Below are 20,000 nucleotides of genomic sequence, written 5' to 3'. Positions count from 1 at the left end.
CCTGCTTAGCTTCCGAGATCAGACGAGATCGGGCATAGCCAGGTTGGTATGGCCGTAAGCGAAGTCTGCTGCAAAGAGAGGGCTATTTAAAGAACAGCCAATCTTATCGCCAGTACATTATATAAGTAGGAAAGAAATCCAAAAGCTTAAAGCACCTAGTATTCCTAGGCAGTCTCTCATAAAAGTACTAACCAGACCTAAACCTGCTAAGATTCATAGATCGGGCATTGACTCTTTTTTTTTTTTTTTAATGAAAGATTATTATATAATTCATGAAATTTTCCAAAAAGATTAAAGCACCTGGTTTTCCCAGCCAGTCTCCCATCCATGTACTAAGCAGGCCCAAACCTGCTAATATTCAGAGATCAGGCATTGACTCTATTTTTTGGCAAAATTATTATATACTAAGTGAAAAATGTCCAAAAAGCTTACAGCACCTGGTATTCCCAGGCAGTCTCCCATCCAAGTACTAACCAGGCCCAAACCTGCTTAGCTTCCGAGATCAGACGAGATCGGGCATAGCCTTTTTTTTTTTTTTTTTTATCTTTTTATTTAACTTTCAATTCACAGTTTTCTATTGCATTATTCCATCCGATTGACTTTCATTTCAATACATTTGTATGATTCGTTTTTTCCAATTGATCAACTTAATTTTTCATAATCATACAGCAATAAAAATATAGAACATAAATAAAATACACACAAATATGTTTACATTTACTTAATTGACATCAGCCATTCTCAACCAGATTGTTACTCTTTACCAATTGAAACATATTTCTTCCCCCACATTTTGATGTATGAACTTATTTGTAGTCAAAAAAAACTCTTTCCCCTCTTTATCTCCATACTTACAAATCAACTCTACATCTCTTTGTATCATTGACTTAAACATCTTTTACTTTTACCTTTCTCCCTTCGAAATGTGCATAGTTCCTTCTTAGCACTACTGCTAGTCTGGCATGACTCAGAACAAAATTAATTAAACAAATGTCAGTTGATTTCCTTTTCCCGAAAGTTCCAAACAAAAACAATTTTCCCCATTCCTCCTCGGTCTCAACTTTGACACTCCAGTTTTCTAGTAACAGATTTTTAAGAAAATCAAAAAAATCCACCAACTCTTCACATCTTAAAAAGTAATGTAAGAAACTCTCATGGCCATTACCACATACGTCACAAATGACATTTACCTCATTATTTATTTTGTTTAACACCACATTTGTGTAAATTCTATTATGTCTTATCAGAAAGTCATTATTCTCACACTCTATACTGTTGTATTTTATGTTTAAGTTTGACCATATTTTCTTCACATCTAAATCTTCAAATACTTTCTTCCACACCTTTTCTGATGCTGGTTCTTTTATAACATCAACTATTATTCTCCTGTATATATTCTTTACACTCATATTTTTTAATTTGTTTTTCTCAGCATTATCATCCACATACATCTCCGGCATACATTTTTCCACGTTAGATACATATTCACGTTCGATCATATTAGTCCACTGCAAAGGTATACTTGATTTAATTTTTCCATATATTTTATTTACTTTCTCTCTGTTCTCCATTCCTTCCAGATCACACACAGTATCATAAATGCAGTTATTTTCCCCTTCTATAAATTTACATTCATACAATGTTTTATTTTTATGTTTAATCTTTTCGTTGAGAAATAGTGGTAGATTTTTAATCACCTGTATGTCTTCACATTCATATTCTATTTTGGGAAGGAACTGTCTCCATGCCTCTAATACTTCCCGATATATTTCTGGTATTCCTTCTGTCATTGATTGCTTAAAGCCCATATACCATCCATTGTCCCCTATTCCTCCCACATCATCAATATATTTCCTTAAGAATTCCTTCCACCCATAATCCCATAGCCCTCCCATATATTTTTTCACCGTTTTTATTCTCATCGCAGCCCTTTTTATTTCTAGGTCCATCAAGCTTAAGCCTCCTTCCCATCTCTTACCCACCAATGTTTTCTGTGCAATTTTCACACCTTTTCCCTCCCATATAAAATCACATACAATTTTATTCAATTCATTCATCACCCACCCTGGCATTTCCATTACACTCATTACATAAACACAAACTGACAACAGCAGGCTATTTACTACTATTACTTTCCCATTTAACTTTAATTTCCTCCCTTTCCATGTTGCACTTACTGTTCTTATTTTATTAATTACCCCAGTCCAGGTCACATCTCTTGCCTCTTTGCTTTCGACCCCTAAATATACCCCTAATACTTTCATATATTTTTCCTCCACTCTTATCCCTACCTCTACTCTCTCTACCTCCCCTATATACATTAATTCAGATTTATCTACATTTATTTTTGCCCCTGATGCCTTCCCAAACATCTTTACTATCTCTAAAACTCTTTTTACACTGTTTCCTTCCCTCACTGTAATTGTAGTGTCATCTGCATATTGGTTTATAGTTCACATTCCTCCATATGGCAACTCAATACCAACTACCCTTCTATCCCTCTTGATTAGAGTGGCTAGAGGCTCTACTGAAATTGCATATAATAATGCAGACAGGGGACAGCCCTGTCTCACTGACCTTCCTATCTTAAAACTGTCTGTTAATACTCCATTTATTTTTATGCAACTTTTTGCCTTCTCATATAGTCTCTTCACCCACCCTATCATTCTACTTCCAAATCCAAACTTCTCTAATACCTTAAATAAGTATTTGTGTTCTACCCTATCGAATGCTTTATTCCAATCTATCCCTAATACTATTCCTCCCTTCTTATCTCGTTTCATGTACTCTATCACATCCCTAACTGTCCCTATCGTGTCTGCTATATCCCTGCCTGGTATGCTGTAACTTTGTGTTGGTTGCACTATACTTCCAATCACTTTTTTCACTCTGTTCGCTAAAACTTTAGTCAGTATTTTATAATCCACATTTAATAGACTGATTGGTCTATAGTTCTCTATATTCAACCTATTCCCCTTCTTATACACCAGAGCTATCACTCCCTCTACCATTCTATCTTGCACCATCCCTGTTCTTTCCATCTCCTTGAACACTTTAACTAAAATCGGTGCTACCTCTTCTCTATATGTTTTATACCATTCAATACCAATCCCATCACTCCCTGGACTTTTTCCACTTTTCAACCCCCCTATTGCCGCTTCTACTTCCTTCTCATCTATCTCTCTATCACACCACTCTGCATCCTCCTTATTTAGAATATTTTCTACACTTTCTAATACTCCATCTATACTTCTCTCATCCACTTCTCCTCTCTTATATAATTCTCCATAGAATTCTTGAACTCTCTCCAAAATCTCTACATAGTCTTTGGTTGTTTTGCCCTCTTTTGTATTTATTTCATTTATATATGTCTTACTTTGTCTCCTTTTCTCTAGCCCTAAAAAATACCCTGTGCATTTCTCACCTTCTAATGCATATTTTGCCTTGCTTCGTAAAATAGCTCCTCTGCATTTCTCTCTTTCATATTTTTCTAGCGCCATCTTAACCTCTATATATTTTTCCATACTGTATCCTTCTTCATCTTCAGCCTTAACTAACTCCTCTCTCAATCTTTCTCTAAGCATAATTTCCTCCTTCTTCATCTTTCCTCTTCTTTTCTTACTGTATTTTATACTAATTAACTTAATTTGATCCTTTATTTCCTCCCATCTCTCTGCTATTGTACCCTCTAATCCACCGTCTCTTGTATACTCATCTATCTTCTCTTCTTCCCTATTTAATAGATCCTTCATCTGTATCTCATATTCTTCCTCTTCGATATACCCTGCATTCAATATCCACATCCCTCCTCCTACCTCCTCACTCCCTACCTTGATTCTGAACCTTACACTATCGTGATCACTTAAACTATTTACCTGATGTTTTATCCCGTCTATGTATCTAATTATTTCCTCTTCAACTAACACTAAATCTATTCTACTCTGTTTTAATATACCTTCTCTTAACTGCCTTCTAGTAAATTCTCTTTTTTCTGGATTTTCATACCTCCACACATCTATTAACCCCTTTTCTCTCATTATCTCCATCAACATTCCCCTAGACTTTTCCCATCTAAATTTTACCCCCTTTCCCACATCCAATCTGCTACATTTTATATTAAAATCTCCCACTATAATACATTTCCCCACAATCAATCCTTTTAACTCTTTCAAAATTTCCCTCCTGCAGGTCTGCTGCAAAGAGAGGGCTATTTAAAGAACAGCCAATCTTATCGCCAGTACATTATATAAGTAGGAAAGAAAACCCAAAAGCTTAAAGCACCTGGTATTCCTAGGCAGTCTCTCATAAAAGTACTAACCAGACCTAAACCTGCTAAGATTCAGAGATCGGGCATTGACTCTTTTTTTTTTTTTAATGAAAGATTATTATATAATTCGTGAAATTTTCCAAAAAGATTAAAGCACCTGGTATTCCCAGGCAGTCTCCCATCCATGTACTAACCAGGCCCAAACCTGCAAATATTCAGAGATCGGGCATTGACTCTATTTTTTGGCAAAATTATTATATACTAAGTGAAAAATGTCCAAAAAGCTTACAGCACCTGGTATTCCCAGGCAGTCTCCCATCCATGTACTAACCAGGCCCAAACCTGCTAATATTCAGAGATCGGCATTGACTCTATTTTTTGGCAAAATTATTATATACTAAGTGAAAAATTTCCAAAAAGCTTACAGCACCTGGTATTCCCAGGCGGTCTCCCATCCAAGTATTAACCAGGCCCAAACCTGCTTAGCTTCCGAGATCAGATGAGATCGGGCATAGCCAGGTTGGTATGGCCGTAAGCGAAGTCTGCTGCAAAGAGAGGGCTATTTAAAGATCAGCCAATCTTATCGCCAGTACGTTATATAAGTAGGAAAGAAAACCCAAAAGCTTAAAGCACCTGGTATTCCCAGGCAGTCTCCCATCCATGTACTAACCAGGCCCAAACCTGCTAATATTCAGAGATCGGGCATTGACTCTATTTTTTGGCAAAATTATTATAAACTAAGTGAAAAATGTCCAAAAAGCTTACAGCACCTGGTATTCCCAGGCGGTCTCCCATCCAAGTACTAACCAGGTCCAAACCTGCTTAGCTTACGAGATCAGACGAGATCGGGCATAGCCAGGTTGGTATGGCCGTAAGCGAAGTCTGCTGCAAAGAGAGGGCTATTTAAAGAGCAGCCAATCTTATCGCCAGTACATTATATAAGTAGGAAAGAAAGCCCAAAAGCTTAAAGCACCTGGTATTCCTAGGCAGTCTCCCATCCATGTACTAACCAGGCCCAAACCTGCAAATATTCAGAGATCGGGCATTGACTCTATTTTTTGGCAAAATTATTATATACTAAGTGAAAAATGTCCAAAAAGCTTACAGCACCTGGTATTCCCAGGCAGTCTCCCATCCATGTACTAACCAGGCCCAAACCTGCTAATATTCAGAGATCGGCATTGACTCTATTTTTTGGCAAAATTATTATATACTAAGTGAAAAATTTCCAAAAAGCTTACAGCACCTGGTATTCCCAGGCGGTCTCCCATCCAAGTATTAACCAGGCCCAAACCTGCTTAGCTTCCGAGATCAGATGAGATCGGGCATAGCCAGGTTGGTATGGCCGTAAGCGAAGTCTGCTGCAAAGAGAGGGCTATTTAAAGATCAGCCAATCTTATCGCCAGTACATTATATAAGTAGGAAAGAAAACCCAAAAGCTTAAAGCACCTGGTATTCCCAGGCAGTCTCCCATCCATGTACTAACCAGGCCCAAACCTGCTAATATTCAGAGATCGGGCATTGACTCTATTTTTTGGCAAAATTATTATATACTAAGTGAAAAATGTCCAAAAAGCTTACAGCACCTGGTATTCCCAGGCGGTCTCCCATTCAAGTACTAACCAGGCCCAAACCTGCTTAGCTTCCGAGATCAGACGAGATCGGGCATAGCCAGGTTGGTATGGCCGTAAGCGAAGTCTGCTGCAAAGAGAGGGCTATTTAAAGAACAGCCAATCTTATCGCCAGTACATTATATAAGTAGGAAAGAAAACCCAAAAGCTTAAAGCACCTGGTATTCCTAGGCAGTCTCTCATCAAAGTACTAACCAGACCTTAACCTGCTAAGATTCAGAGATCGGGCATTGACTCTTTTTTTTGGCAAAATTATTATATACTAAGTGAAAAATGTCCAAAAAGATTAAAGCACCTGGTATTCCCAGGCAGTCTCCCATCCATGTACTAACCAGGCCCAAACCTGCAAATATTCAGAGATCGGGCATTGACTCTATTTTTTGGCAAAATTATTATATACTAAGTGAAAAATGTCCAAAAAGCTTACAGCACCTGGTATTCCCAGGCAGTCTCCCATCCATGTACTAACCAGGCCCAAACCTGCTAATATTCAGAGATCGGCATTGACTCTATTTTTTGGCAAAATTATTATATACTAAGTGAAAAATTTCCAAAAAGCTTACAGCACCTGGTATTCCCAGGCGGTCTCCCATCCAAGTATTAACCAGGCCCAAACCTGCTTAGCTTCCGAGATCAGATGAGATCGGGCATAGCCAGGTTGGTATGGCCGTAAGCGAAGTCTGCTGCAAAGAGAGGGCTATTTAAAGATCAGCCAATCTTATCGCCAGTACATTATATAAGTAGGAAAGAAAACCCAAAAGCTTAAAGCACTTGGTATTCCCAGGCAGTCTCCCATCCATGTACTAACCAGGCCCAAACCTGCTAATATTCAGAGATCGGGCATTGACTCTATTTTTTGGCAAAATTATTATATACTAAGTGAAAAATGTCCAAAAAGCTTACAGCACCTGGTATTCCCAGGCGGTCTCCCATCCAAGTACTAACCAGGCCCAAACCTGCTTAGCTTCCGAGATCAGACGAGATCGGGCATAGCCAGGTTGGAATGGCCATAAGCGTAGTCTGCTGCAAAGAGAGGGCTATTTAAAGAACAGCCAATCTTATCGCCAGTACATTATATAAGTAGGAAAGAAAACCCAAAAGCTTAAAGCACCTGGTATTCCTAGGCAGTCTCTCATAAAAGTACTAACCAGACCTAAACCTGCTAAGATTCAGAGATCGGGCATTGACTCTTTTTTTTATTATTTTTTTTTTTTTATGAAAGATTATTATATAATTCGTGAAATTTTCCAAAAAGATTAAAGCACCTGGTATTCCCAGGCAGTCTCCCATCCATGTACTAACCAGGCCCAAACCTGCAAATATTCAGAGATCGGGCATTGACTCTATTTTTTGGCAAAATTATTATATACTAAGTGAAAAATGTCCAAAAAGCTTACAGCACCTGGTATTCCTAGGCAGTCTCTCATCAAAGTACTAACCAGACCTAAACCTGCTAAGATTCAGAGATCGGGCATTGACTCTTTTTTTTTCTTCTTTTTTTTAATGAAAGATTATTATATAATTCGTGAAATTTTCCAAAAAGATTAAAGCACCTGGTATTCCCAGGCAGTCTCCCATCCATGTACTAACCAGGCCCAAACCTGCAAATATTCAGAGATTGGGCATTGACTCTATTTTTTGGCAAAATTATTATATACTAAGTGAAAAATGTCCAAAAAGCTTACAGCACCTGGTATTCCCAGGCGGTCTCCCATCCAAGTACTAACCAGGCCCAAACCTGCTTAGCTTCCGAGATCAGACGAGATCGGGCATAGCCAGGTTGGTATGGCCGTAAGCGTAGTCTGCTGCAAAGAGAGGGCTATTTAAAGAACAGCCAATCTTATCGCCAGTACATTATATAAGTAGGAAAGAAAACCCAAAAGCTTAAAGCACCTGGTATTCCTAGGCAGTCTCTCATAAAAGTACTAACCAGACCTAAACCTGCTAAGATTCAGAGATCGGGCATTGACTCTTTTTTTTTTTTTTAATGAAAGATTATTATATAATTCGTGAAATTTTCCAAAAAGAATAAAGCACCTGGTATTCCCAGGCAGTCTCCCATCCATGTACTAAGCAGGCCCAAACCTGCTAATGTTCAGAGATCAGGCATTGACTCTATTTTTTGGCAAAATTATTACATACTAAGTGAAAAATGTCCAAAAAGCTTACAGCACCTGGTATTCCCAGGAGGTTTCCCATCCAAGTACTAACCAGGCCCAAACCTGCTTAGCTTCCGAGATCAGACGAGATCGGGCATAGCCAGGTTGGTATGGCCGTAAGCGAAGTCTGCTGCAAAGAGAGGGCTATTTAAAGACCAGCCAATCTTATCGCCAGTACATTATATAAGTAGGAAAGAAAACCCAAAAGCTTAAAGCACCTGGTATTCCTAGGCAGTCTCTCATCAAAGTACTAACCAGACCTAAACCTGCTAAGATTCAGAGATCGGGCATTGACTCTTTTTTTTTTTCTTCTTTTTTTTAATGAAAGATTATTATATAATTCGTGAAATTTTCCAAAAAGATTAAAGCACCTGGTATTCCCAGGCAGTCTCCCATCCATGTACTAACCAGGCCCAAACCTGCAAATATTCAGAGATCGGGCATTGACTCTATTTTTTGGCAAAATTATTATATACTAAGTGAAAAATGTCCAAAAAGCTTACAGCACCTAGTATTCCCAGGCAGTCTCCCATCCATGTACTAACCAGGCCCAAACCTGCTAATATTCAGAGATCGGCATTGACTCTATTTTTTGGCAAAATTATTATATACTAAGTGAAAAATTTCCAAAAAGCTTACAGCACCTGGTATTCCCAGGCGGTCTCCCATCCAAGTATTAACCAGGCCCAAACCTGCTTAGCTTCCGAGATCAGATGAGATCGGGCATAGCCAGGTTGGTATGGCCGTAAGCGAAGTCTGCTGCAAAGAGAGGGCTATTTAAAGATCAGCCAATCTTATCGCCAGTACATTATATAAGTAGGAAAGAAAACCCAAAAGCTTAAAGCCCCTGGTATTCCCAGGCAGTCTCCCATCCATGTACTAACCAGGCCCAAACCTGCTAATATTCAGAGATCGGGCATTGACTCTATTTTTTGGCAAAATTATTATATACTAAGTGAAAAATGTCCAAAAAGCTTACAGCACCTGGTATTCCCAGGCGGTCTCCCATTCAAGTACTAACCAGGCCCAAACCTGCTTAGCTTCCGAGATCAGACGAGATCGGGCATAGCCAGGTTGGTATGGCCGTAAGCGAAGTCTGCTGCAAAGAGAGGGCTATTTAAAGAACAGCCAATCTTATCGCCAGTACATTATATAAGTAGGAAAGAAAACCCAAAAGCTTAAAGCACCTGGTATTCCTAGGCAGTCTCTCATAAAAGTACTAACCAGACCTAAACCTGCAAATATTCAGAGATCGGGCATTGACTCTATTTTTTGGCAAAATTATTATTTACTAAGTGAAAAATGTCCAAAAAGCTTACAGCACCTGGTATTCCCAGGCGGTCTCCCATCCAAGTACTAACCAGGCCCAAACCTGCTTAGCTTCCGAGATCAGACGAGATCGGGCATAGCCAGGTTGGTATGGCCGTAAGCGTAGTCTGCTGCAAAGAGAGGGCTATTTAAAAAACAGCCAATCTTATCGCCAGTACATTATATAAGTAGGAAAGAAAACCCAAAAGCTTAAAGCACCTGGTATTCCTAGGCAGTCTCTCATAAAAGTACTAACCAGACCTAAACCTGCTAAGATTCAGAGATCGGGCATTGACTCTATTTTTTGGCAAAATTATTATATACTAAGTGAAAAATGTCCAAAAAGCTTACAGCACCTGGTATTCCCAGGCGGTCTCCCATTCAAGTACTAACCAGGCCCAAACCTGCTTAGCTTCCGAGATCAGACGAGATCGGGCATAGCCAGGTTGGTATGGCCGTAAGCGAAGTCTGCTGCAAAGAGAGGGCTATTTAAAGAACAGCCAATCTTATCGCCAGTACATTATATAAGTAGGAAAGAAAACCCAAAAGCTTAAAGCACCTGGTATTCCTAGGCAGTCTCTCATAAAAGTACTAACCAGACCTAAACCTGCTAAGATTCAAAGATCGGGCATTGACTCTTTTTTTTTTTTTTTTATGAAAGATTATTATATAATTCGTGAAATTTTCCAAAAAGATTAAAGCACCTGGTATTCCCAGGCAGTCTCCCATCCATGTACTAACCAGGCCCAAACCGGCAAATATTCAGTGATCGGGCATTGACTATTTTTTGGCAAAATTATTATATACTAAGTGAAAAATGTCCAAAAAGCTTACAGCACCTGGTATTCCCAGGCAGTCTCCCATCCATGTACTAACCAGGCCCAAACCTGCAAATATTCAGAGATCGGGCATTGACTCTATTTTTTGGCAAAATTATTATATAGTAAGTGAAAAATATCCAAAAAGCTTACAGCACCTGGTATTCCCAGGCAGTCTCCTATCCATGTACTAACCAGGCCCAAACCTGCTAATATTCAGAGATCGGGCATTGACTCAATTTTTTGGCAAAATTATTATATACTAAGTGAAAAATGTCCAAAAAGCTTACAGCACCTGGTATTCCCAGGCGGTCTCCCATCCAAGTACTAACCAGGCCCAAACCTGCTTAGCTTCCGAGATCAGACGAGATCGGGCATAGCCAGGTTGGTATGGCCGTAAGCGAAGTCTGCTGCAAAGAGAGGGCTATTTAAAGATCAGCCAATCTTATCGCCAGTACATTATATAAGTAGGAAAGAAAACCCAAAAGCTTAAAGCACTTGGTATTCCCAGGCAGTCTCCCATCCATGTACTAACCAGGCCCAAACCTGCTAATATTCAGAGATCGGGCATTGACTCTATTTTTTGGCAAAATTATTATATACTAAGTGAAAAATGTCCAAAAAGCTTACAGCACCTGGTATTCCCAGGCGGTCTCCCATCCAAGTACTAACCAGGCCCAAACCTGCTTAGCTTCCGAGATCAGACGAGATCGGGCATAGCCAGGTTGGAATGGCCATAAGCGTAGTCTGCTGCAAAGAGAGGGCTATTTAAAGAACAGCCAATCTTATCGCCAGTACATTATATAAGTAGGAAAGAAAACCCAAAAGCTTAAAGCACCTGGTATTCCTAGGCAGTCTCTCATAAAAGTACTAACCAGACCTAAACCTGCTAAGATTCAGAGATCGGGCATTGACTCTTTTTTTTATTATTTTTTTTATTTTTATGAAAGATTATTATATAATTCGTGAAATTTTCCAAAAAGATTAAAGCACCTGGTATTCCCAGGCAGTCTCCCATCCATGTACTAACCAGGCCCAAACCTGCAAATATTCAGAGATCGGGCATTGACTCTATTTTTTGGCAAAATTATTATATACTAAGTGAAAAATGTCCAAAAAGCTTACAGCACCTGGTATTCCCAGGCAGTCTCCCATCCATGTACTAACCAGGCCCAAACCTGCTAATATTCAGAGATCGGCATTGACTCTATTTTTTGGCAAAATTATTATATACTAAGTGAAAAATGTCCAAAAAGCTTACAGCACCTGGTATTCCTAGGCAGTCTCTCATCAAAGTACTAACCAGACCTAAACCTGCTAAGATTCAGAGATCGGGCATTGACTCTTTTTTTTTCTTCTTTTTTTTTAATGAAAGATTATTATATAATTCGTGAAATTTTCCAAAAAGATTAAAGCACCTGGTATTCCCAGGCAGTCTCCCATCCATGTACTAACCAGGCCCAAACCTGCAAATATTCAGAGATCGGGCATTGACTCTATTTTTTGGCAAAATTATTATATACTAAGTGAAAAATGTCCAAAAAGCTTACAGCACCTGGTATTCCCAGGCGGTCTCCCATCCAAGTACTAACCAGGCCCAAACCTGCTTAGCTTCCGAGATCAGACGAGATCAGGCATAGCCAGGTTGGTATGGCCGTAAGCGTAGTCTGCTGCAAAGAGAGGGCTATTTAAAGAACAGCCAATCTTATCGCCAGTACATTATATAAGTAGGAAAGAAAACCCAAAAGCTTAAAGCACCTGGTATTCCTAGGCAGTCTCTCATAAAAGTACTAACCAGACCTAAACCTGCTAAGATTCAGAGATCGGGCATTGACTCTATTTTTTGGCAAAATTATTATTTACTAAGTGAAAAATGTCCAAAAAGCTTACAGCACCTGGTATTCCCAGGCGGTCTCCCATCCAAGTACTAACCAGGCCCAAACCTGCTTAGCTTCCGAGCTCAGACGAGATCGGGCATAGCCAGGTTGGTATGGCCGTAAGCGTAGTCTGCTGCAAAGAGAGGGCTATTTGAAAAACAGCCAATCTTATCGCCAGTACATTATATAAGTAGGAAAGAAAACCCAAAAGCTTAAAGCACCTGGTATTCCTAGGCAGTCTCTCATAAAAGTACTAACCAGACCTAAACCTGCTAAGATTCAGAGATCGGGCATTGACTCTATTTTTTGGCAAAATTATTATATACTAAGTGAAAAATGTCCAAAAAGCTTACAGCACCTGGTATTCCCAGGCGGTCTCCCATTCAAGTACTAACCAGGCCCAAACCTGCTTAGCTTCCGAGATCAGACGAGATCGGGCATAGCCAGGTTGGTATGGCCGTAAGCGAAGTCTGCTGCAAAGAGAGGGCTATTTAAAGAACAGCCAATCTTATCGCCAGTACATTATATAAGTAGGAAAGAAAACCCAAAAGCTTAAAGCACCTGGTATTCCTAGGCAGTCTCTCATAAAAGTACTAACCAGACCTAAACCTGCTAAGATTCAGAGATCGGGCATTGACTCTTTTTTTTTTTTTTTTTTATGAAAGATTATTATATAATTCGTGAAATTTTCCAAAAAGATTAAAGCACCTGGTATTCCCAGGCAGTCTCCCATCCATGTACTAACCAGGCCCAAACCGGCAAATATTCAGTGATCGGGCATTGACTATTTTTTGGCAAAATTATTATATACTAAGTGAAAAATGTCCAAAAAGCTTACAGCACCTGGTATTCCCAGGCAGTCTCCCATCCATGTACTAACCAGGCCCAAACCTGCAAATATTCAGAGATCGGGCATTGACTCTATTTTTTGGCAAAATTATTATATACTAAGTGAAAAATGTCCAAAAAGCTTACAGCACCTGGTATTCCCAGGCGGTCTCCCATCCAAGTACTAACCAGGCCCAAACCTGCTTAGCTTCCGAGATCAGACGAGATCGGGCATAGCCAGGTTGGTATGGCCGTAAGCGTAGTCTGCTGCAAAGAGAGGGCTATTTAAAGAACAGCCAATCTTATCGCCAGTACATTATATAAGTAGGAAAGAAAACCCAAAAGCTTTAAGCACCTGGTATTCCTAGGCAGTCTCTCATAAAAGTACTAACCAGACCTAAACCTGCTAAGATTCAGAGATCGGGCATTGACTCTTTTTTTTTTTTTAATGAAAGATTATTATATAATTCGTGAAATTTTCCAAAAAGAATAAAGCACCTGGTATTCCCAGGCAGTCTCCCATCCATGTACTAACCAGGCCCAAACCTGCAAATATTCAGAGATCGGGCATTGACTCTATTTTTTGGCAAAATTATTATATACTAAGTGAAAAATTTCCAAAAAGCTTACAGCACCTGGTATTCCCAGGCGGTCTCCCATCCAAGTATTAACCAGGCCCAAACCTGCTTAGCTTCCGAGATCAGATGAGATCGGGCATAGCCAGGTTGGTATGGCCGTAAGCGAAGTCTGCTGCAAAGAGAGGGCTATTTAAAGATCAGCCAATCTTATCGCCAGTACATTATATAAGTAGGAAAGAAAACCCAAAAGCTTAAAGCCCCTGGTATTCCCAGGCAGTCTCCCATCCATGTACTAACCAGGCCCAAACCTGCTAATATTCAGAGATCGGGCATTGACTCTATTTTTTGGCAAAATTATTATATACTAAGTGAAAAATGTCCAAAAAGCTTACAGCACCTGGTATTCCCAGGCGGTCTCCCATTCAAGTACTAACCAGGCCCAAACCTGCTTAGCTTCCGAGATCAGAAGAGATCGGGCATAGCCAGGTTGGTATGGCCGTAAGCGAAGTCTGCTGCAAAGAGAGGGCTATTTAAAGAACAGCCAATCTTATCGCCAGTACATTATATAAGTAGGAAAGAAAACCCAAAAGCTTAAAGCACCTGGTATTCCTAGGCAGTCTCTCATAAAAGTACTAACCAGACCTAAACCTGCTAAGATTCAGAGATCGGGCATTGACTCTATTTTTTGGCAAAATTATTATAAACTAAGTGAAAAATGTCCAAAAAGCTTACAGCACCTGGTATTCCCAGGCGGTCTCCCATCCAAGTACTAACCAGGCCCAAACCTGCTTATCTTACGAGATCAGACGAGATCGGGCATAGCCAGGTTGGTATGGCCGTAAGCGAAGTCTGCTGCAAAGAGAGGGCTATTTAAAGAGCAGCCAATCTTATTGCCAGTACATTATATAAGTAGGAAAGAAAGCCCAAAAGCTTAAAGCACCTGGTATTCCTAGGCAGTCTCTCATCAAAGTACTAAACCAGACCTAAACCTGCTAAGATTCAGAGATCGGGCATTGACTCTTTTTTATTTTATTTTTTTTATGAAAGATTATTATATAATTCGTGAAATTTTCCAAAAAGATTAAAGCACCTGGTATTCCCAGGCAGTCTCCCATCCATGTACTAACCAGGCCCAAACCGGCAAATATTCAGTGATCGGGCATTGACTATTTTTTGGCAAAATTATTATATACTAAGTGAAAAATGTCCAAAAAGCTTACAGCACCTGGTATTCCCAGGCAGTCTCCCATCCATGTACTAACCAGGCCCAAACCTGCAAATATTCAGAGATCGGGCATTGACTCTATTTTTTGGCAAAATTATTATATACTAAGTGAAAAATGTCCAAAAAGCTTACAGCACCTGGTATTCCCAGGCGGTCTCCCATCCAAGTACTAACCAGGCCCAAACCTGCTTAGCTTCCGAGATCAGACGAGATCGGGCATAGCCAGGTTGGTATGGCCATAAGCGTAGTCTGCTGCAAAGAGAGGGCTATTTAAAGAACAGCCAATCTTATCGCCAGTACATTATATAAGTAGGAAAGAAAGCCCAAAAGCTTAAAGCACCTGGTATTCCTAGGCAGTCTCTCATCAAAGTACTAACCAGACCTAAACCTGCTAAGATTCAGAGATCGGGCATTGACTCTTTTTTTTTTTTTTTATGAAAGATTATTATATAATTCGTGAAATTTTCCAAAAAGATTAAAGCACCTGGTATTCCCAGGCAGTCTCCCATCCATGTACTAACCAGGCCCAAACCGGCAAATATTCAGTGATCGGGCATTGACTATTTTTTGGCAAAATTATTATATACTAAGTGAAAAATGTCCAAAAAGCTTACAGCACCTGGTATTCCCAGGCAGTCTCCCATCCATGTACTAACCAGGCCCAAACCTGCAAATATTCAGAGATCGGGCATTGACTCTATTTTTTGGCAAAATTATTATATACTAAGTGAAAAATGTCCAAAAAGCTTACAGCACCTGGTATTCCCAGGCGGTCTCCCATCCAAGTACTAACCAGGCCCAAACCTGCTTAGCTTCCGAGATCAGACGAGATCGGGCATAGCCAGGTTGGTATGGCCGTAAGCGTAGTCTGCTGCAAAGAGAGGGCTATTTAAAGAACAGCCAATCTTATCGCCAGTACATTATATAAGTAGGAAAGAAAACCCAAAAGCTTAAAGCACCTGGTATTCCTAGGCAGTCTCTCATAAAAGTACTAACCAGACCTAAACCTGCTAAGATTCAGAGATCGGGCATTGACTCTTTTTTTTTTTTTTAATGAAAGATTATTATATAATTCGTGAAATTTTCCAAAAAGAATAAAGCACCTGGTATTCCCAGGCAGTCTCCCATCCATGTACTAAGCAGGCCCAAACCTGCTAATGTTCAGAGATCAGGCATTGACTCTATTTTTTGGCAAAATTATTACATACTAAGTGAAAAATGTCCAAAAAGCTTACAGCACCTGGTATTCCCAGGAGGTTTCCCATCCAAGTACTAACCAGGCCCAAACCTGCTTAGCTTCCGAGATCAGACGAGATCGGGCATAGCCAGGTTGGTATGGCCGTAAGCGAAGTCTGCTGCAAAGAGAGGGCTATTTAAAGACCAGCCAATCTTATCGCCAGTACATTATATAAGTAGGAAAGAAAACCCAAAAGCTTAAAGCACCTGGTATTCCTAGGCAGTCTCTCATCAAAGTACTAACCAGACCTAAACCTGCTAAGATTCAGAGATCGGGCATTGACTCTTTTTTTTTTTTCTTTTTTTTAATGAAAGATTATTATATAATTTGTGAAATTTTCCAAAAAGATTAAAGCACCTGGTATTCCCAGGCAGTCTCCCATCCATGTACTAACCAGGCCCAAACCTGCAAATATTCAGAGATCGGGCATTGACTCTATTTTTTGGCAAAATTATTATATACTAAGTGAAAAATTTCCAAAAAGCTTACAGCACCTGGTATTCCCAGGCGGTCTCCCATCCAAGTATTAACCAGGCCCAAACCTGCTTAGCTTCCGAGATCAGATGAGATCGGGCATAGCCAGGTTGGTATGGCCGTAAGCGAAGTCTGCTGCAAAGAGAGGGCTATTTAAAGATCAGCCAATCTTATCGCCAGTACATTATATAAGTAGGAAAGAAAACCCAAAAGCTTAAAGCCCCTGGTATTCCCAGGCAGTCTCCCATCCATGTACTAACCAGGCCCAAACCTGCTAATATTCAGAGATCGGGCATTGACTCTATTTTTTGGCAAAATTATTATATACTAAGTGAAAAATGTCCAAAAAGCTTACAGCACCTGGTATTCCCAGGCGGTCTCCCATTCAAGTACTAACCAGGCCCAAACCTGCTTAGCTTCCGAGATCAGACGAGATCGGGCATAGCCAGGTTGGTATGGCCGTAAGCGAAGTCTGCTGCAAAGAGAGGGCTATTTAAAGAACAGCCAATCTTATTGCCAGTACATTATATAAGTAGGAAAGAAAGCCCAAAAGCTTAAAGCACCTGGTATTCCTAGGCAGTCTCTCATCAAAGTACTAAACCAGACCTAAACCTGCTAAGATTCAGAGATCGGGCATTGACTCTTTTTTATTTTATTTTTTTTATGAAAGATTATTATATAATTCGTGAAATTTTCCAAAAAGATTAAAGCACCTGGTATTCCCAGGCAGTCTCTCATAAAAGTACTAACCAGACCTAAACCTGCTAAGATTCAGAGATCGGGCATTGACTCTATTTTTTGGCAAAATTATTATATACTAAGTGAAAAATGTCCAAAAAGATTAAAGCACCTGGTATTCCCAGGCAGTCTCCCATCCATGTACTAACCAGGCCTAAACCTGCAAATATTCAGTGATCGGGCATTGACTCTATTTTTTGGCAAAATTATTATATACTAAGTGAAAAATGTCCAAAAAGCTTACAGCACCTGGTATTCCCAGGCAGTCTCCCATCCATGTACTAACCAGGCCCAAACCTGCAAATATTCAGAGATCGGGCATTGACTCTATTTTTTGGCAAAATTATTATTTACTAAGTGAAAAATGTCCAAAAAGCTTACAGCACCTGGTATTCCCAGGCGGTCTCCCATCCAAGTACTAACCAGGCCCAAACCTGCTTAGCTTCCGAGATCAGACGAGATCGGGCATAGCCAGGTTGGTATGGCCGTAAGCGTAGTCTGCTGCAAAGAGAGGGCTATTTAAAGAACAGCCAATCTTATCGCCAGTACATTATATAAGTAGGAAAGAAAACCCAAAAGCTTAAAGCACCTGGTATTCCTAGGCAGTCTCTCATAAAAGTACTAACCAGACCTAAACCTGCTAAGATTCAGAGATCGGGCATTGACTCTATTTTTTGGCAAAATTATTATATACTAAGTGAAAAATGTCCAAAAAGATTAAAGCACCTGGTATTCCCAGGCAGTCTCCCATCCATGTACTAACCAGGCCTAAACCTGCAAATATTCAGTGATCGGGCATTGACTCTATTTTTTGGCAAAATTATTATATACTAAGTGAAAAATGTCCAAAAAGCTTACAGCACCTGGTATTCCCAGGCAGTCTCCCATCCATGTACTAACCAGGCCCAAACCTGCAAATATTCAGAGATCGGGCATTGACTCTATTTTTTGGCAAAATTATTATTTACTAAGTGAAAAATGTCCAAAAAGCTTACAGCACCTGGTATTCCCAGGCGGTCTCCCATCCAAGTACTAACCAGGCCCAAACCTGCTTAGCTTCCGAGATCAGACGAGATCGGGCATAGCCAGGTTGGTATGGCCGTAAGCGTAGTCTGCTGCAAAGAGAGGGCTATTTAAAAAACAGCAAATCTTATCGCCAGTACATTATATAAGTAGGAAAGAAAACCCAAAAGCTTAAAGCACCTGGTATTCCTAGGCAGTCTCTCATAAAAGTACTAACCAGACCTAAACCTGCTAAGATTCAGAGATCGGGCATTGACTCTATTTTTTGGCAAAATTATTATATACTAAGTGAAAAATGTCCAAAAAGATTAAAGCACCTGGTATTCCCAGGCAGTCTCCCATCCATGTACTAACCAGGCCCAAACCTGCAAATATTCAGAGATCGGGCATTGACTCTATTTTTTGGCAAAATTATTATATACTAAGTGAAAAATGTCCAAAAAGCTTACAGCACCTGGTATTCCCAGGCAGTCTCCCATCCATGTACTAACCAGGCCCAAACCTGCTAATATTCAGAGATCGGCATTGACTCTATTTTTTGGCAAAATTATTATATACTAAGTGAAAAATTTCCAAAAAGCTTACAGCACCTGGTATTCCAAGGCGGTCTCCCATCCAAGTATTAACCAGGCCCAAAACTGCTTAGCTTCCGAGATCAGATGAGATCGGGCATAGCCAGGTTGGTATGGCCGTAAGCGAAGTCTGCTGCAAAGAGAGGGCTATTTAAAGATCAGCCAATCTTATCGCCAGTACATTATATAAGTAGGAAAGAAAACCCAAAAGCTTAAAGCACCTGGTATTCCCAGGCAGTCTCCCATCCATGTACTAACCAGGCCCAAACCTGCTAATATTCAGAGATCGGGCATTGACTCTATTTTTTGGCAAAATTATTATATACTAAGTGAAAAATGTCCAAAAAGCTTACAGCACCTGGTATTCCCAGGCGGTCTCCCATTCAAGTACTAACCAGGCCCAAACCTGCTTAGCTTCCGAGATCAGACGAGATCGGGCATAGTCAGGTTGGTATGGCCGTAAGCGAAGTCTGCTGCAAAGAGAGGGCTATTTAAAGAACAGCCAATCTTATCGCCAGTACATTATATAAGTAGGAAAGAAAACCCAAAAGCTTAAAGCACCTGGTATTCCTAGGCAGTCTCTCATAAAAGTACTAACCAGACCTAAACCTGCTAAGATTCAGAGATCGGGCATTGACTCTTTTTTTTTTTTTTTTATGAAAGATTATTATATAATTCGTGAAATTTTCCAAAAAGATTAAAGCACCTGGTATTCCCAGGCAGTCTCCCATCCATGTACTAACCAGGCCCAAACCGGCAAATATTCAGAGATCGGGCATTGACTCTATTTTTTGGCAAAATTATTATATACTAAGTGAAAAATGTCCAAAAAGCTTACAGCACCTAGTATTCCCAGGCAGTCTCCCATCCATGTACTAACCAGGCCCAAACCTGCTAATATTCAGAGATCGGCATTGACTCTATTTTTTGGCAAAATTATTACATACTAAGTGAAAAATGTCCAAAAAGCTTACAGCACCTGGTATTCCCAGGAGGTTTCCCATCCAAGTACTAACCAGGCCCAAACCTGCTTAGCTTCCGAGATCAGACGAGATCGGGCATAGCCAGGTTGGTATGGCCGTAAGCGAAGTCTGCTGCAAAGAGAGGGCTATTTAAAGACCAGCCAATCTTATCGCCAGTACATTATATAAGTAGGAAAGAAAACCCAAAAGCTTAAAGCACCTGGTATTCCTAGGCAGTCTCTCATCAAAGTACTAACCAGACCTAAACCTGCTAAGATTCAGAGATCGGGCATTGACTCTTTT

At 40.0% G+C, this 20,000-nt stretch overlaps 32 non-coding genes across 32 annotated transcripts in view; all 32 read right to left on the bottom strand.

Moving 5' to 3' along the window:
* Positions 1-60, bottom strand: part of LOC127997365 (5S ribosomal RNA) — a 119-nt gene extending 59 nt beyond the window's left edge. The window contains exon 1 of the ribosomal RNA XR_008170230.1: positions 1-60. This exon is cut by the window's left edge and continues 59 nt beyond it. This is a non-coding gene — a ribosomal RNA (5S ribosomal RNA).
* Positions 61-4,685: 4,625 nt separating this feature from the next.
* On the bottom strand, positions 4,686-4,804 carry LOC127995491 (5S ribosomal RNA). The gene has a single exon (XR_008168438.1). It is a non-coding gene; the product is annotated as a 5S ribosomal RNA (ribosomal RNA).
* A 221-nt stretch (positions 4,805-5,025) lies between these two features.
* LOC128002712 (5S ribosomal RNA) lies at positions 5,026-5,144 on the bottom strand. The gene has a single exon (XR_008175454.1). It is a non-coding gene; the product is annotated as a 5S ribosomal RNA (ribosomal RNA).
* A 357-nt stretch (positions 5,145-5,501) lies between these two features.
* On the bottom strand, positions 5,502-5,620 carry LOC127995489 (5S ribosomal RNA). Its single transcript, XR_008168436.1, has one exon. It is a non-coding gene; the product is annotated as a 5S ribosomal RNA (ribosomal RNA).
* Positions 5,621-5,841: 221 nt separating this feature from the next.
* Positions 5,842-5,960, bottom strand: LOC127994679 (5S ribosomal RNA). The gene has a single exon (XR_008167654.1). It is a non-coding gene; the product is annotated as a 5S ribosomal RNA (ribosomal RNA).
* A 494-nt stretch (positions 5,961-6,454) lies between these two features.
* LOC127995488 (5S ribosomal RNA) lies at positions 6,455-6,573 on the bottom strand. The gene has a single exon (XR_008168435.1). It is a non-coding gene; the product is annotated as a 5S ribosomal RNA (ribosomal RNA).
* A 221-nt stretch (positions 6,574-6,794) lies between these two features.
* LOC127998381 (5S ribosomal RNA) lies at positions 6,795-6,913 on the bottom strand. Its single transcript, XR_008171223.1, has one exon. It is a non-coding gene; the product is annotated as a 5S ribosomal RNA (ribosomal RNA).
* A 663-nt stretch (positions 6,914-7,576) lies between these two features.
* LOC127997352 (5S ribosomal RNA) lies at positions 7,577-7,695 on the bottom strand. Its single transcript, XR_008170218.1, has one exon. It is a non-coding gene; the product is annotated as a 5S ribosomal RNA (ribosomal RNA).
* Positions 7,696-8,060: 365 nt separating this feature from the next.
* Positions 8,061-8,179, bottom strand: LOC127994375 (5S ribosomal RNA). The gene has a single exon (XR_008167366.1). It is a non-coding gene; the product is annotated as a 5S ribosomal RNA (ribosomal RNA).
* Positions 8,180-8,689: 510 nt separating this feature from the next.
* LOC127995487 (5S ribosomal RNA) lies at positions 8,690-8,808 on the bottom strand. Its single transcript, XR_008168434.1, has one exon. It is a non-coding gene; the product is annotated as a 5S ribosomal RNA (ribosomal RNA).
* Positions 8,809-9,029: 221 nt separating this feature from the next.
* Positions 9,030-9,148, bottom strand: LOC127994678 (5S ribosomal RNA). Its single transcript, XR_008167653.1, has one exon. It is a non-coding gene; the product is annotated as a 5S ribosomal RNA (ribosomal RNA).
* Positions 9,149-9,369: 221 nt separating this feature from the next.
* Positions 9,370-9,488, bottom strand: LOC127997341 (5S ribosomal RNA). Its single transcript, XR_008170207.1, has one exon. It is a non-coding gene; the product is annotated as a 5S ribosomal RNA (ribosomal RNA).
* A 221-nt stretch (positions 9,489-9,709) lies between these two features.
* LOC127994677 (5S ribosomal RNA) lies at positions 9,710-9,828 on the bottom strand. Its single transcript, XR_008167652.1, has one exon. It is a non-coding gene; the product is annotated as a 5S ribosomal RNA (ribosomal RNA).
* Positions 9,829-10,466: 638 nt separating this feature from the next.
* On the bottom strand, positions 10,467-10,585 carry LOC127997330 (5S ribosomal RNA). Its single transcript, XR_008170196.1, has one exon. It is a non-coding gene; the product is annotated as a 5S ribosomal RNA (ribosomal RNA).
* Positions 10,586-10,806: 221 nt separating this feature from the next.
* On the bottom strand, positions 10,807-10,925 carry LOC127998380 (5S ribosomal RNA). The gene has a single exon (XR_008171222.1). It is a non-coding gene; the product is annotated as a 5S ribosomal RNA (ribosomal RNA).
* An 801-nt stretch (positions 10,926-11,726) lies between these two features.
* LOC127995138 (5S ribosomal RNA) lies at positions 11,727-11,845 on the bottom strand. Its single transcript, XR_008168098.1, has one exon. It is a non-coding gene; the product is annotated as a 5S ribosomal RNA (ribosomal RNA).
* A 221-nt stretch (positions 11,846-12,066) lies between these two features.
* On the bottom strand, positions 12,067-12,185 carry LOC127994625 (5S ribosomal RNA). Its single transcript, XR_008167603.1, has one exon. It is a non-coding gene; the product is annotated as a 5S ribosomal RNA (ribosomal RNA).
* Positions 12,186-12,406: 221 nt separating this feature from the next.
* LOC127994676 (5S ribosomal RNA) lies at positions 12,407-12,525 on the bottom strand. The gene has a single exon (XR_008167651.1). It is a non-coding gene; the product is annotated as a 5S ribosomal RNA (ribosomal RNA).
* A 503-nt stretch (positions 12,526-13,028) lies between these two features.
* Positions 13,029-13,147, bottom strand: LOC127997318 (5S ribosomal RNA). Its single transcript, XR_008170185.1, has one exon. It is a non-coding gene; the product is annotated as a 5S ribosomal RNA (ribosomal RNA).
* A 364-nt stretch (positions 13,148-13,511) lies between these two features.
* On the bottom strand, positions 13,512-13,630 carry LOC127995486 (5S ribosomal RNA). The gene has a single exon (XR_008168433.1). It is a non-coding gene; the product is annotated as a 5S ribosomal RNA (ribosomal RNA).
* Positions 13,631-13,851: 221 nt separating this feature from the next.
* Positions 13,852-13,970, bottom strand: LOC127997003 (5S ribosomal RNA). The gene has a single exon (XR_008169886.1). It is a non-coding gene; the product is annotated as a 5S ribosomal RNA (ribosomal RNA).
* A 221-nt stretch (positions 13,971-14,191) lies between these two features.
* LOC128000879 (5S ribosomal RNA) lies at positions 14,192-14,310 on the bottom strand. The gene has a single exon (XR_008173651.1). It is a non-coding gene; the product is annotated as a 5S ribosomal RNA (ribosomal RNA).
* A 506-nt stretch (positions 14,311-14,816) lies between these two features.
* On the bottom strand, positions 14,817-14,935 carry LOC127994450 (5S ribosomal RNA). The gene has a single exon (XR_008167437.1). It is a non-coding gene; the product is annotated as a 5S ribosomal RNA (ribosomal RNA).
* A 500-nt stretch (positions 14,936-15,435) lies between these two features.
* On the bottom strand, positions 15,436-15,554 carry LOC127997307 (5S ribosomal RNA). Its single transcript, XR_008170174.1, has one exon. It is a non-coding gene; the product is annotated as a 5S ribosomal RNA (ribosomal RNA).
* Positions 15,555-15,919: 365 nt separating this feature from the next.
* LOC127994374 (5S ribosomal RNA) lies at positions 15,920-16,038 on the bottom strand. The gene has a single exon (XR_008167365.1). It is a non-coding gene; the product is annotated as a 5S ribosomal RNA (ribosomal RNA).
* A 372-nt stretch (positions 16,039-16,410) lies between these two features.
* LOC127995485 (5S ribosomal RNA) lies at positions 16,411-16,529 on the bottom strand. The gene has a single exon (XR_008168432.1). It is a non-coding gene; the product is annotated as a 5S ribosomal RNA (ribosomal RNA).
* Positions 16,530-16,750: 221 nt separating this feature from the next.
* On the bottom strand, positions 16,751-16,869 carry LOC127994674 (5S ribosomal RNA). The gene has a single exon (XR_008167649.1). It is a non-coding gene; the product is annotated as a 5S ribosomal RNA (ribosomal RNA).
* A 645-nt stretch (positions 16,870-17,514) lies between these two features.
* LOC127997295 (5S ribosomal RNA) lies at positions 17,515-17,633 on the bottom strand. The gene has a single exon (XR_008170162.1). It is a non-coding gene; the product is annotated as a 5S ribosomal RNA (ribosomal RNA).
* Positions 17,634-18,128: 495 nt separating this feature from the next.
* Positions 18,129-18,247, bottom strand: LOC127997283 (5S ribosomal RNA). The gene has a single exon (XR_008170151.1). It is a non-coding gene; the product is annotated as a 5S ribosomal RNA (ribosomal RNA).
* Positions 18,248-18,741: 494 nt separating this feature from the next.
* Positions 18,742-18,860, bottom strand: LOC128004443 (5S ribosomal RNA). The gene has a single exon (XR_008177132.1). It is a non-coding gene; the product is annotated as a 5S ribosomal RNA (ribosomal RNA).
* A 221-nt stretch (positions 18,861-19,081) lies between these two features.
* On the bottom strand, positions 19,082-19,200 carry LOC127994622 (5S ribosomal RNA). The gene has a single exon (XR_008167600.1). It is a non-coding gene; the product is annotated as a 5S ribosomal RNA (ribosomal RNA).
* Positions 19,201-19,702: 502 nt separating this feature from the next.
* Positions 19,703-19,821, bottom strand: LOC127994373 (5S ribosomal RNA). Its single transcript, XR_008167364.1, has one exon. It is a non-coding gene; the product is annotated as a 5S ribosomal RNA (ribosomal RNA).
* Positions 19,822-20,000: the final 179 nt, after the last annotated feature.

This window comes from Carassius gibelio, chromosome B22 (genome assembly GCF_023724105.1).
Source record: "Carassius gibelio isolate Cgi1373 ecotype wild population from Czech Republic chromosome B22, carGib1.2-hapl.c, whole genome shotgun sequence".
Lineage (NCBI taxonomy): Eukaryota > Metazoa > Chordata > Actinopteri > Cypriniformes > Cyprinidae > Carassius > Carassius gibelio.
This window is presented reverse-complemented; position numbering and strand designations above follow the sequence as displayed.